Source organism: Castor canadensis, chromosome 3 (genome assembly GCF_047511655.1).
Source record: "Castor canadensis chromosome 3, mCasCan1.hap1v2, whole genome shotgun sequence".
NCBI classification, from domain to species: Eukaryota; Metazoa; Chordata; class Mammalia; order Rodentia; family Castoridae; genus Castor; species Castor canadensis.
The window spans coordinates 102,551,069-102,566,755 of NC_133388.1; the positions used below are offsets into that span (position 1 = coordinate 102,551,069).

Consider the following 15,687-nt stretch of genomic DNA (forward strand, 5'->3'; position numbering starts at 1 on the left):
CCTCAGCCCCATCTGCTGTTTCAGCTACTTGGATGTCTTGTCAGAGAAAGGCCTATTGGCCTTTCCAGACACTTCAGAGATCATGTGAAAGCTGGCCCAAGGTGGAGGTCAGGTAATAAAGGTAAACTGTACACATTTGGGGCAGGGAAAGCAGATATGCCTCCAGGCTTCTGATTACAACCTTATGGCACAAGGCCTCCCTGGATATAGGCTCCTACCCAGGTTCGTGCTTCTATTCAGGAGGGCAGCTGGTAGCGGGGAGAAAACTGCTGCTGAGTGCTGACTGTGAAGCCCAGGATGGGAAAGTAAAACCCAAGTCCACCAGGCCATGTGGAGTCTAAAGAGCCACTGGCTCCTTGAAATAGTTTTAAAAGAGAGTTGATCTAGCTGATACAGGATGCTAATCACTACATGACATGAGCCCAGATAGAAACACACAAAGCTACACATTCATGGGTAACATCGAGCTAGATGAATGCAAGCAGAAGGTAGGGAAGGAAAAGAGAAGGATGAGGATCATGCAACAGGGGAAGGTAAAAGGATGAGGAAAGAGAAAGGACAGCATGAGTCTATCCTTAAAGGCGAATTGCCAGGTGTGCAGTAAGGCAAAACAGAGGAGATGTGCACTCCCTTCCCTTAAGGAAAACACATTTCTGATAGGCAGGCAGAGGAAATAGCTAAGCACAGTCTCCGGAAATAGTAAACAAGCCAGACCACAAGCTCCATAAGGAGCAAGAAGGGGCCCCTGGCCCACAGCGGCCTCCCAGTGGATCCCATCCTATAGCACAGAGCCAATCTCCATACACCTGAGGGGCTGCGTGGAGGGAAGAGCTGGGAATGGAGCGTCTCCTTTTGGGCTCAGTTATAAAGTGAATAAGAGACGATTGGCAGAGATGAGTGGAGGGGACAGCAGAGCCCAGAGTGAGAACTGAGAGCTCCAAGGGTGCCACTGCACTGGGGTCCACAAGTATTTGGAGGTCAGTGCTTCAGTGGAGGCAGTTTGTGTGCACATCAGGGGTGCTGCCTTTTCTCTGAAGGAAAATCTGGAAGTGCTGGCTTTCTGTTGGCATCACAGCCTTGGATCTGAGGTCTTGTTGCTCTTCGTGTTGTAATGCAGAGACTCAGGCCCCAGCCCTGTAGCTAGCATTTCACTAGCTCCTACTACGCTGCGGACACACGGGTACACGTGAAAAGCTCAGGTCTGCAGGGCCTGGTGACCCTCCAAGTGTGACCTCAGCACGTGTATTGCAGACTGCAAGAGGCGGGAGGAATGAAGACCAAGGATTCATTTCCTTGCATGTAATCTTTAAAGAGCAGCTGCCACAGAATAAATAAGGAGTTGTTCAAATGCCAATGTTAACCTAATTTTATATATACCCCAAACACTTTTTAATAAAAGGACATGGTCTTTATTGCAGCCTGAGCTAATTTGGTAAGTCACATAAGGAAGAGCACCTTGGTAGCTGGGGACCAGGCAGCAGGACTCCTAGCTTTATCCTCAGGATAAGGCAGCACAGCCCAGAGAGGCCGTGGGGAAGCTGAGTTCTTTGGCTTGTCAAGCACCAGGAAGGAACAGCACAATACACTCTTGAGGGTCTGCCAATCAATAGTGTGAAGATATTTTACCCCAATGTGAACATCAAGTGAACACAGGGCCCTGTGTAGCCTTTCATTCCCATTCCCATGTGTGGATCTCTGCCTGAAAACCTCAGGAGTCACAACAGGGAGTGCCCAAAGCCTCTCAGCGTGTCATTACATCTGCATGCACTCGCTGGAGGCCTTTGGGTGCAGAACATAGTGGCTCTCTCTGCCTGGTAATTTGTGGCTTGCTGTGTGCCTCATGTTGCCGTTTAGTCCATCAGGAAAATATTCCTCCCTCTAAGACACACAGTGGCTTGTTTATTTTTACCTCTCTCTTGCCTGTTTGCTTCACACTGCACCTATTATATGGCCCCAGCCACTCAACCAGAGAGTTCCTTGTACCAGGGGTTTAGGTTAAAGGACATCTGAATACATGGGTACAACACAGCGGTGCCTCCTCCCCTTCACCTGAGGTGCACTTTCACTGCCTCTCCGCCCTCCACCACCAACACCTACCCAACGGCCAGTCACCCACCACCTGTGCAACAGATGGAGCCTCCTCCTGGCCCCAGACAAATGGAGTCAAGGGAAACACACATACCCATGTGAAAAAGTCCAGGAAATCAGGAACATGACTCTAAACTCCGGTCACTAGGGAGTCCTCAGAGTATCTCATCACTTTTTGATCACAAAAGTTAGTGACACCTGCTTAGTCATTCAGAGCAAAACTCTCATTTCTGAGCACTGGGAGACTGAGCACAGGAGCAAGAATGTTGCAAACCATGGAGTTCAAGCCTTGCTCGTGAGTGATTTGGAGAAGTTCCCTGTCCCTTCTGTCATCCTGACCACTGCTTATGAGTTGTATGCTGCTCCATGTTTTTTAGTATTCTCCCTGTCTCTGAGCAAACCCATATTGTAGACATCTATTAGAGCTTGAAAAATTACTTAAAATGCCAACCTATGGTAGCAAATACCCTTTGGATCTGTGGAAAGCTTAAGCATTGGTTCTAATGTAAAAGAATAACTGGCCACCTCCTCAAAAGAACCTTTGAATTGTAGCACATCCCTGTTTGCTGAATGATTGGTTTCGTCTCTCTTTGGAGATCAGCCCCTGGTATAAACACAGCTTCCACCCATATATATCAGACCAGCTTGCTTCTGCAAACACCATAATCAGGAAAGGAACTGACTGAAAGATCAGACAGGGACAAGCAAGCTTTCACCATGGCCTGTGATAGGGAAGGAAAGGCACAAGGGGGTTGCTTTTCTATTCCTTTCATGGCCACATGGTTCCAGAACATTGGAAGGTGGGTGTGAGAGTGACAGGCTGGTCTCAAGAGGCTGTTGGGAAGGGCACAGCAAGCGATGGAATCACAGGCAGCAGGATGTGGAGCAGGCCAGGGCCTGCACCAGCACCCAGGTATGTGTGGAGAGGCAGGCGCTGGCCCGCGGCAGGTGCAGCACAGCCAGTGCCCGGCGGCCTCAGGAAAAGAAAACCTGCAGGTGCAGTCAGGACATGCCCTGAGCCTCCCCAGCCACGAGTTTTTTTTTCTGAATAGCTGTCCTGTCCTCATTGTCTGCCTGCTAGATTATGGCTTGCAGTGGGAGGGGATGAGAGGGAGGGAGTGCTTTGGTGGAGTCTCCAATTCTGGAGGCTTTGATAGCACACAGGCTGTAACAGAAGTGAGGGGTGGCCTGAGGGGTGAGGTGAGGTGAGGCAGGGTTGGGGGTTTGAGACCGTGCTGGAGAAGGAATGGCAGTAGGGAAGCCTCCACTCTTCCTTGACAGCCCTTTGTCTCTAGGATGGTGCTCCTCTCTCTTGACCTCTTGAGAAGTTAAACAGTTTCCAGTGCTCCAAATGCACATTCAAATCCAGCCCTCTGCTTTCTCCAGAGGACTTTGATCCTTGGCCTGTGTTTAATATTTCTATCAGCTATTTTATGAAAGCATGGAAGACATAATTTTCCGTTAAGCTAATGAAACTTTAGAAGATAAATGTAAAACTCAATAATATCACCATCATGACATCAGAGCCTCCCATGGAAGGGAGAATAGGGCAAGTGCTCTCCATCCACAGGAGAACGCTGGGCAGAGCAAGTTTCTCATGTCACCCTGTGATGCTCACGTCTGCTACCAGAATGTAAATCCATGAAAACACAGACCTCACTAATCTTATTCACTTCTGTCTTCCCTGGCCCAGCACACAATCGGTGCTCAATTCACGTTTGCTGAAGGAGTGGGGCAGGCCTGGCTGCCAAGGTGCAGAACCAGAGGAAAGCCTCTGTGTTGGATCTCAGCAGTGCTTGCCTGCTCGTGGAAATGTTGATTGTCAAGAAAGTTGGAGGGATATGACTTTGCCCACAACATAAATTGGGGGTGTGGATTAGTTCCCCCAGTGCTCAATGTGGCCCTGATGGCCTGGGCTGTATTCAAGACCAGAGGAGTCAATGCCTTTATCCCAACCCATCATTGCACAGGGTTCAGTAGCATCCTGTTCACTTTTGTCTTCAAACAAAATTGAGCATGCCCCATGAAGAACAAAAGGGGCTGGTCCTGGACACTCACATACCTAAAATTGTGCTGGGATAAGTATTTTTTTTCTGAAGAAAAATAAGAGCTGATTTGATGACTTTCCTTGAACTTTACCTTAAGTAAATTTATCCCATCAAATGTATCCTCCAAAGAAAGGAAAAACTGTGAACAGATTCCAACTGAAGTATGGGTTAATGTAAATAAAGATTGTTCTAGCAATAAGGCAAGAATAAACTACACCAATCCATTAAGAAATAAGAATCTGACAGAGGTGTGGCTCAAGGGGTTGAGCGCTTGCCTCTCAAGTGTGAAGCCCTGAGTTCAAACTCCAGTACTGCCAAAAGAAATACATACCTGTGAAACTTAAAATTTAAACTGTCAGCTATTTCCTGATTCCTAAGATGAGCCCTTGCAGGTAGGTGCAGGTAACTCCAGGATTTCACCATGATGAGAATCTATTGGTCTTCCATCCCCAGGTAAAGTTATAATGGTGAGAGTCTCTAAACTCACAGGTTTTTAGCATATTGCTAACCACAAAATCTTCATCTTTAGAGTTGGTGAGTGTACAGGTCAATAGGGTATGAAATTGTATGATTAAAGTGACACTGGTGGAGAGACATTTTCTTTTCCTCAGCAGGCACTGTAGACACAAGTAATGTCTGTACCAGTGGAGAAGGTGTTATGGCAGCCTGCTGCTTCTGAGCCATTGCTTAGATTCCTAGCGTCATCCCTAAATACTTTTAGAAGATGCTGAGTTTCTTTTTCCTTTCTTTCCTTCTTCCTTTCCTTCTTTCTTTCTGCCCTGGGAGTTGAATTTAGGGCCTCATGCATGCTAGGTAGGCACTCTACCACTTGAGCCATTCCCCCATGCCCTTTTTGCTTTAGTTTGTTTTAGTTTGTTTGCCTGGGCCAGTCTCTTTCCATGATTCTCCTACCTCCACCTCCCTAGGAACTGGGATTACAGATACGCACCACTATACCTGACCCAACACACTGAATTTCTACAATCCCGTTAAGTTACTTCTGTGGTGATGGTTACACAATTGCGCCAACCAGTGACCCCACATCTCACACCCCTTTCATCATGGACTTCCTTCTTTCTTCTGCCTCAAAAACTCATAGTCTACCTTCAGGTCAAATTTTACCTCCTCTGTGAAATCTTTCTAGTTTCTGCTAAGAAGTTGGGCTACCCAGAGTACATTGTCCAGGAGTCTCTTCCAGCATCAGAGAGCTGTTTATCGACGTGGATGTCACTGAGGTCTGGGATGCAATCACTTTAGTGTCCATGTCTGGCACATGGAAATCCTCATTAACAGAGCTAGATAAATAAGGGAGTGTTCTCAGACCAAACTCATGGACTTTAGAGGTCTCCGAAATGTCCTTGAACACCCCCAGGATTCAGCTGTCCTCCACATTGACAGTTTGTCCTATACTGACCTCATGGTTCCTGATGCCTGACAGTCATCAAGTATGCCATGCCAGGGGCCTGGTCTTCACTAGAACACACCCTCAAGCTTAGTCTCACCTAGTTTAATCTTGACCATGACTTCCCCGATTTCTGCCTCTCAATCTCCAGTCTTACTTCACATTGCCTCCATGTCATGAACACCCTCACAGTCTTCATCCCAACATTTTCTCCCTATTTACCAGCTTGGGCTGACCTCACATTCTCTCTTCCTGGCTTTTCCTATCCTCTTTATCTGCACAACTCCTCCTCATGTACCAGATTAGTCTCTGGCCTGGTCTCTTTCAGAAATTCTTTTTGGTACCCTTGGAGAGCACAGGGCACACACTCATGGCACAAACTTCTGTCACCCTATTGCTATACTTAGCCCTTCACTGTGCACTTTCCTGTTTGTGTGCCTTTACACTAGAAAATATAAGCTTCCCAAGGGACAAAATAGGTCTGATTCACCTGCCTTCCCTGTGTCAGTAAGTACTGATTAATCTGTCACATTTTATGAAGATTCTATAAACCACCTGGGCAGGGTCTATAGAGCTGAGGTCTTGGTAGAAGATACCAAGTCATCGGGATCCTTGGAGAGCAACAGCACTCTAGACTAAAGAAAGTCAAATGAAATTCATTGGGGTCCTTCACAGGCTTAAAATTCCAACTGGGAGAAAAAAAAATGGCTCTCCACTCAGGAGCACTCATTTCCCCTTCCACCACCAATGTAAAACAACCACCACTCCTTGGAGACTTCTGTCTCAGGTTGATCTTTAGTTTCCCTGCACCAGGACTCCCCAACTGGATGGTAGGGGGTTCAGACTTGGCATAAAAAGCTGTCACTGGGAAAGTAGTTGGGGTCTGGGCATCTCAGAGCACATTCTACATGATTTTTATAGGTGGTCCCAGTGAATTCTTCTATAAATTTATTTCTCTATAGACTAAGAGTCTATCCACCCTTGAAGGTATGAATCAAATGCCATTTATTCCATGACATATCCCCAGTGCTAGATTTAAAAAAAAAAACAGAACTGGACAATAAGAGGTGCAGGACCCTCCATCTTTTGAGTCTTGATGCTGTCTTTTTTTTTCACCACTGATATGGCAAAATTTTCTCAGATCTTAGGGACTTTGTAGGATTGTATTTACCGTTGCTCCCATGCTTATTCATACTTCAGCATCAATTAATACGGCAGGTTGCTATGGATTATAGATATTCCATATAGACTGTGTGATTGATTAAGTGGAATGGACTCATCAGTCACTGATGTAAACATCTCCCAGGAAACTGAAGGCCAGAATTTGCAGTTAACAAGATTATGATTCTGTAGGGTCATCCTAGTCACTATGAAACCTACTTCCCCAAAGGGAGTTGCTGAAAGGCCTCATCCTGAGTTAAAAATATGGCAGGGCTGATTGAGTAGTCTCCATTCCTTACCACTGGAAAACTGTAGGGTTTTTATTATTATTTGTGTGATATTTTTATACTCTGTAGGTCACTTTTATATCCATGACTTCATTTGATCTTTATAACCAGCCGGGAAGTAGATGGGCAGATGTGTGTAACTAAAGGGTGAATAAACTTAAGCCCAGAATGGTTAGGAGACCTCCATTTCAAAGTATGCACAAGAGAAATGACTGAGCTACATGCAATGTTGCAGCTTGGTAGGAAAAGACAAATTCACAGATGACCAAATAGAAGTGTGACAAGTGCTGACTGCCCCTGGTGCTGGTAAGTCTGCCCCCAGTGCTGGGAAGCAGGGAGGAAGAGAAAAGGAGGACTCCCCTGGTGTGCACTGTGCTCCCCTAGAGAGGGGCCTGGCTCCATGCATCCTGAGCCTGGTTGAGGTGCAGACCTTCCCAAGTGCTACAGGTTCTAGAGGGATGAAAGGGGCTTTGAATGTGCAAGCTACAGTAATTATGCTGGCTTTCATGGAGCAATCCCTGCTTTTGTTGTGCTATGGTGCAAAGGCCTAATTATTCAAATGCAGCCATTAGTTCCCACACAGCAAAGATGACGGCAGATGGTATAAAGATACCATCTCTTGGCCATTTGCCCACCAGCCGCAAGGACACTTCAAATTCAAAGGCAGCAGACAGCTCCTGCCAGGAGGATCCACCACATGTCCTATGTCCTAGGACATCAGAGCCCACAGGTGACCTGAGACATCTGGAGGGAGGCCCACATGGCAGTAAGATCCCCTCCTTCCACAGATCCCAAGTGAAAGAGGGGCAGCAAGGCCTGGTTAGAACAGAGTGGTCTTACTGCCTGAGGCCCTCTGTGCCCTGCTGGCTGGTTTCACACAGACAAGCAGCTTCCAACAGGACACAGACCTGGTGTCAGGAGCTCGTTTCACACCTCCAAGCCTGAAAGGAAATCATTCACTTCACTGGAGGAGGAGATGTACCCATACACCCACCCAACTTCTTGCTGCCACCACTAGGAAAAAAATAAAAAGTGACTCGCTGAATTTGTAGGTATACTATTGCTCAAACTTGAGCACTCAGGAGCAGGCACCAGCCTGCCTGCATTTTTCCTAACCCAACCCTTCTATGAGTAACTGTTAGGAAAACACAAAGGGCTTTAAAAAGTTCAAAGAATTTTTTTTAAGTGGCTGCATCATTACTACCACCAAACTGCTCAATACTTGCACTTCTATAAACTAAAACAACAAAAAAAATTAAGTTGAGAGAAGGGTTACTTTTTTCTCTGCATCAACTGTAGCAACAGGATTTCCTGGAGGTGGGATCCCTCAAGGCATTCTCATATTTTCCCTATATGTGCACACACACACACACACACACACACACACACACACACACACACATGCACCTGTTGCTCTAGTATGCAACTTGTCTGGAAACTTGAGACCTGGAAGTAGAAGAGAGAACTCTCTGGAAATACTGCTCTTAACAAAGACTTCTGGCCTCAGTCTTAAATTGCTTTTCCCTCTGGCCCTTCTCTCATGTCTACCAAATGATAGAAGGAATGTCTCATAAGAACTTCAATGTGGAGGGTTCTTAGTTAAGAGAAAGAAAAACATGAAGGAAGTAACTTAGTGGTTAGAGTATTTGCCTAGCATACATAAATCCCTAGGTTTGATCCCCAACACTACGAAGAAACAAAAACAAAAAGAAAAACATGGCAATTATATTAACATGTAATAAGGGAAGTCGTGCCTGGGTCCTGGCAGCAGGGAGTTTATGAACAATGTCGTGTTCTGCTGTCCGTGGAGACTTGCATGTGGGCAAGTGGAAGGAAGTGGGGAGGCCGCGATTGTCCTTGGGATGCCTCTCCACAGCAGCACTGACCGCCCTGCTTGGGGAGGGACTGCCCAGCTCAAGGTGTTGCTTCTTGTCCATGTGGAGACATGAGCACAAACCCAAGAAGGGATGAAGTCACAGTACTTGCTTCATACTTCAGGAAGGGAACATGAACTTCAGGAAAATCTTCAGAAGTCAAGAGAGCTCTAAAAGAAAATCAACTTTAAAAACAGCACACACAGGAATATTCACAGCAATTTTAAAGAATACTTGGAGTATTAACAAGGAGGAGTTTCAGTGAGCCTACTGCATGGCCAGCTTTGTACCAGCTGAAACAAGAAGCCAACCAAGATCCTTTACTAAGAGCAGAAAGAATTTCACAGGTCAGAAAGATCTGGAAATAGCACTTAAGTCTATATTGTAATGCCAAGACAAGAAAGCCTCAAGAAATCACCAAATGCCATCCTAAGAGGCCAGGTTAAGGGGAGAGTGGAGACCTCATAAATCAGAAGCTCATCTTGTAGACAAGGAACATGTGCTGATGTCACCCCAGCCTGTGGCTTGCTGGTCAGCGCAAGACCAAGGATGAAATGAGTCAGGTTCTGCTCCTCCCTGTCTCACAGATAAGGAGACTAGGGCTGAGTAATGGGTCAAAAGTCATCCAGCTAATAACCAGCACAGCAGAGTTCTGACCCAGGCAGAACCAGCACAGTCAATCTCTACACAAAACAGCTCAAGGGATGGTGGCCTCTGCACAGGTGATCAGAAAAATGGAAGAACAGAACTGTGTGAATCTTGGGTCAATATATGAGACACTTCCCAGAAAAGCCACCTCCCCTCCCTCTTATACCTCATCGTGGCCTGCCCCCAGCACAGGTCAAACCCCTAATGCCACCCTACAAAGCTATTCAATTCTTGCTTTCCTGAGATGCTGGGAGTGTGGGGGGAGATGTGTTTGTCTCCTTACTTTCCATATGGACCATACTGGAACAAAACCACGTACCTTTGTCATCTGCATGCAGCCAAACTGCCAAGGGGGAGATGAGACTATGGTCTCTCATGACCTTGATGAGAGAATGATGAGGATGCTGTCAGGCCTCGAACAGCCCCCTAGGCTGGCTGTGTGGGTCCTGCACTTGCTCTGCATTCACAGAATGCTCAGCTCTGAGAAGCATGCCCCTAGCTGCTTATGTGACTTTCTGTCAAGACCTAAGGCCAAGCTCCCACTCCTATGGAGAACACAGGACTCCTTTGGTAGAAAGGAACATTTCTCATTGTCAGTATTCCCATGAAGAGGCTCATCTTGGGGTGGGTTGAAGTGGTAGAATATGTTCCCCACTCAGGGCCATGGGCCAGGCTGAGGTGGTATCCTGGGACCTCAGGAGGCAGTGATGTGGAAGGAGGCTGAGTTAGGGCATTTCTGGGGAAACCTGAGAGCTCTTCCAAGAGCCTGGGATGTCTGAGGGCACGTTCGAGGTTCTTAGTCTGTCTTTGTGCATGGACCAGTTTGGCTGCTATAGAGCCTATAAAATTCCTTCTCAAAATAATGTCATAAATATGCAAAATTAACTAGGATTAAAGAGAAGCAGTTCTAATGGAGCAGGATGTAACCATGACTCTTTGGCTAAGAACTCCTTGAGGAGCTCACAAGGGACCTACATTTTGGCATGAAGTGAAATACGGGGAAACAAAGGCATTGTAAGACCCGGTTTTGTAGACTCAGACTACCATGGACCATTTGAAGGCTGCCTGTGATAAAGGACAGCTAGTTCCACAGAGCATCCAATTCAAATTACAAAGGTCTCTGAGTGGCTTAGAGTTCTGTCTTACACTGAGACACCAAAGGGAGGGTGGGTTAAAAAGTTAACTAAAATGCAGTTTCCAAGTACGAAGCTATTTCTGTAGAATCATATTTTTATAAACTGTATTGAATAATTTGGTTATGAAGGATATGAAGGCATAATTCTGTATTTTCTTATGAAGTTCTCACACCATAAAGAAACCCAGGGTTATTCCTTCAAAAACAGAGAAGTGTAGTGCACTGAGGACTCTGTTTTGGCTTTGGCTGTACCTCCATAGTAGTCCCCAGTGCTTGCTGTTCTTGTAGATTTCCACGGAGCTGGGAGCCATGTCTCATGAGGAACTACATTACCAGATTGAAGCATTGCTCACCTGCTCCTGCGGGCTCTGTGTCTCTAGCAGGCACCTGCACAGTCGGGGGTGTTGTCAGTGCCCTCAGCTATGTACACAAGCGAGTCCCGGCCTGTTGGAAGCTGCCTCAGTAATCACAGCCCCAGACACACGGCGCTGTGGAGGAGCCAAGGAGACAAGCAGCATCCACACCCTGTGCCCCAATACCAGCATCGGGACCTTGGCACCCCAACCCTCCCCACCAGGACCTGAGTCACAGCCCAGAGCTACACAGTCCCGGGATCTGAAGCCAGGCCCAGACAATACTCCCCACACTGTGGACCGCAGGCTCTCTGTCAACATCCTAGATATACCAAGATCAGAGAAGGGGACTGGGGGGCAGGCTCTGACCTAGCAAGAGGCCTCCAGTGGCTCCCAGCCAAGGGGCCTGAGATCTCACACAACCACTTCTCTGCAGCGGCTCCTTCAAAGGAGCCCTCCTTCCACACTTGGCGGCAATGTTTTTCATCTTTTGTGTTCAGTCTGGTTAACGGCTGCTCCGAGGGCATGAAGACAGGCCTTGCTGGCAGTGAACTTCCTTCCTAGGTCATCTAGGGGAGATGCACAGTCCCCCTGTGGCCTGGAGGAGCTTGCTGCCTGAGCAGGAGCCCCAGTATTCTTTGTCAGCGTCTCACTGTCAGAGCACGCATGAGCCCAATGTGTCACAGATGTTGGCATCTGCTCCATGGGGGTGCAGCTTGAGAAATTCTGCAACTCCCATTTGTTCTGAAGATTTACACACCCAAGCAAACCCTGCGTAAGGTCTGTTTTGGGTCCTTTTTAAAGTGTGGAGGTTAATATGCTCAAGTACTTAGGAAAAAGTTCTGGAGGAGAAAATTCTGCAGATAATAGACTCTTAGCTGGGTGCCAGTGGCTCACTCCTATAATACTACCTACTTAGGAGGCTGAGATTGGAAGGATCTTGAATTGAAGCCAGTTTGGGCAAATAGTTTGAGAGACCCCATTCAAAATAACCAAAGCAAGATGGACTCAGGTGTGGCTCAAGAGGTAGAGCACCTGCTTTACAAGCACAAAATCCTGATACAAACTTTAGTCCGACCAAAAATAAAAAATAAAATAAAGCCTAAGCATTCTTTAAATACTCAACATGTCACTTCTTTTCTTCTTTCCTTGGGAATATTATTTCTATATGAGAATGCCTCGTGTCTATGAAAATCAGGTTTCAAAGGAAAAGAAAAAGAATGTTGAATGAAAGGAATCTAAGACCAGATAAGCTCAGGAAGGTATTGCTCCTCATTGCACTTTATTCATCTGCAAAAATACAGTGCTGCTCTCTGCCTCTTCAAGAACCACAGACCTTCAGAGAATGCTCAAGTGGCACTTTCCTACAACCAAATTTGCAATACAGGAACATTTGATCAGAGCAGCCCTAAGCCAGAGCTGGAGTGAATGCTTACCTCTTGTCACTGCCCTGCCTGACTTGCAAGTGCCCCCAGGTGAGCCCCAGACACTTGCAGCTCCTTACAAGTAGTGTAGCAGGTAAGGCCTTGATACAACACCAGCTCTGCAACCTTGACAAAGGCCACTTGGCTTTCAAATATTCTTTGTACCAAAGCTCTGGCCTGATACTTCCAAAGGGTTCACACTTGGAGCTCTTTCGATGTTCTGGTGGAGCCCTTTGGAAAGGAGGCCTCTTGTCCTCCCCACCCCAAACTCACATGCCAAAGCACTTGAGGCTCCCTGGCCTTCCCTGGCAGCCCTGCAGAGCTCCAGGCCTTGCTCCAGCAGCTCTCTCAGTGCAGAAGGCCCTTTCTGCTCCTCCTCTTCTGCATGTATAAGGTGTGTGGGCCTTGCTACCCCACCATTAATATGAGGAAACTGAGGCCATAGATGCTCCCCACAAGACCCACACCCACAGCATTTCAGCCTCCCTTTGATGGCAGACCTCAGGTCCCCCACTGGGGTTTGGGATGTTGACTTACAAGCATTGTTTTGAGGAGTAATTAGGTAATTCACATTGTTCTATTATGTGTTCGCTATTATTTGTACCATCCTCAATATTATTAGCATACCATTACTTCAAAGCATTTTCTCTGATGTTGATTTGGTTCCCTGAGACACTATTTCCATATGTTTACACTGCTTTTTATAGGAAAGTTTAGTTAATTCTTGTATTTTGCCTCAGCTTAAATTATTTAACGTCCTTTTTATCAGGCCTAGTTAAAAACCACAGCCATTGAGGGATGGCTGAGTGGCTCAAGTGGTAGAGTGCCAGCCTAGCAAGCGTGAGGCTATGACTTCAAACCCCAGTATCACCAGAAACAAAAGCAAAACAAAACAAAAAAACAGACATTGAATTAAATTTGTTGAAATGTGGCAACCATACTGTGAAAAGGATTGACAGTGTTAGTGTGCAATGACTTTGTTTTTGTGGTGTGTTTCGTTCAGTGCAGGGAAGGGATGAAGATTTGTCCACATCTCCTGTGCTAAAATGGGAAATGGTTCCTACAAAAGGCTCCAACTTTTACCTCCTGTAACAATAACTAGAGTGTGCATTCTCTCTATCTACAGCCCAATTATGAGCACAGGGCTGACCAGGGGAGAGTGAACCTGGGAGCTGCTTATGGCTTGGGAACTGAGCGACCAGGCTGTTCACAGTCGTTGAAGGCACAAGTTTAACAACCCTAGGAGGGCTGGCTGGTCTCTGAACAAGGTCACTAATTGTGTTTATGGTACACATGGTCTGCCTGTGTCTTTGAGGCCTGGGATCATTAAGCAGGAATGGCAGCACCTCCTTGGCAGAGCGGTTGTTCCTGTAGTTCAGGGTAGGAGGACATCAGATTGCAGCCCTTTCTTACCCCACCCACCCCAGTAAGCCAGGCTCCACACCTGCCGCACCTGTGAGACCAGGTCTCAGACCCCACCTGGGATGTGACATAGGAAATTGGATTTTGTAAGTATAGGTAGAGTAGGGAGGGAAAAAAGTGTTTCAAATTAGGGAGAAATCATTTTTCTTGGGGGGGAGTACAAATTTTACTTAAATTTGACTGCAGTGGACACCTGCACAGATGGGTGGATGTGGCCAAGTTGCTGAGCAGTGACACTGTCCACATGATGTCCTGACAGTCTGAAGGGACCACAGCACATCCTGGCCCCAGAATGCATTTTTAAAGGCACTGATCAGGTCTGTGGGGGAGTGTTCCCCACCCCAACCAGCAGGCAGCTGGTACACCATTCATTCCTTTAAATATACCCATGTGAATCCACAGTGCTGGCATCTGGGATGTCTGCATACACTGCCACCCTAATTCACAATGAAGATGCGAATGCTTCATCAGCAAGTAGAACAGAAAGACGTGGGGACAGAAAAAATTGTGTTATTTTCACTTGAATTGTTACAGAATCTCCTAGAAATTACCAAAGTAGCCTACAGACTTAAAGATTTCAAGCTTAGATAAGATTTTCTGTATCCCCTTCATATCTACAATTATCTGCTGACCTGGTAATTAAGTCATTGTGATCAATTTACCCAAACACTTGGTCCAAGGTCTACATTTTTCTATTAACCTAATGATTGGTTTTACCTCTGTTGAGTGGTTCAAATCTGGCTGACACATTATCATAATGATAGAGTATAATAATTTTAGATACAAATAACCAAATATATGTTATTTTACAAGAAGGTAGAGGAACTCAGTCCTCTTACATGTGAAATTTGCAATGTATGTTTCTTACAATTCCCCACTCATTGTCAATATACAATCCACAAAATCTATTAATAATTAGGTCAGAGAATTGCCTCACTATGTCAATATGTATATCTGTATTGATCCTTTCAATAGAAACCACCAGGTAATGGCTTGCTATGGTACCTATATGAAAGAAATGCAAGCAACTGATCTTATTAGAAGCCACTGTAAATATGATCCACAACTGAAATATTACAACTTCTTAAAAGGTTTTTCTAAAATAGGCTTTAATTTTAATTTCTGAGCCACTCACCAAACTCAACTGGTAATTATCAGCATCAATAGAAAACACATTTGACAAAGAGCAATCCAGAACCAACTCATAACAGCGCACAAGAAACACCTATTAAACGTCCAGGAATTTTGTAAGCTATTTGTTAAACTCTGCCATTATTAAATATCAAATTATAGGGAGCTATAACTTAATGAATTATACAAAATGATGCTCGGTGGTGTGTTTTTCATAGCAGAAATAGGTGATAGTTGAAGTATTTCCATCACAGACATCAGCAAACACCACAAATCAGAGGTGGTAAACTCTTTTGTTGACTGTGTAGATGGAAGAAAGTGAAGAAGCAAATGTTTAACATACATACTAAATTTAAAAGTCCATTCACTGTAAACTAGCACAACAAATTGAGGAAATATATTTCCTTGTATACAGAACCCATTATTCAACTCAGCAGAGAACTTACTCCCAGCACTGAGGAACAAACCACATGAGTTCCAACAATCCATCTTCACTGTTTCATTTTCACCTTACTCATTGGAATAATTATGAAAATATTAACTAACACTCACATCAGAATTACATGTCCACTTTCAGCTACAATGCTAGATTGTCTATTGATACCTGAGCTCAGGAAAAATCAAGTAAACCATTCTATGAGAATAAAATGGAATTCATGATAAGAATCCATGTTTGTTGTGTGACTCTTTATAACCTGTGTGCCCTATGTCTTC

At 45.5% G+C, this 15,687-nt stretch overlaps 1 long non-coding RNA gene across 1 annotated transcript in view; it reads right to left on the reverse strand.

Annotated features, from left to right (window-relative positions):
- The window catches only part of LOC141421323 (uncharacterized), a 207,875-nt gene that overhangs the window by 33,419 nt on the left and 158,769 nt on the right, over positions 1 to 15,687 (reverse strand). The window lies entirely within an intron of this gene.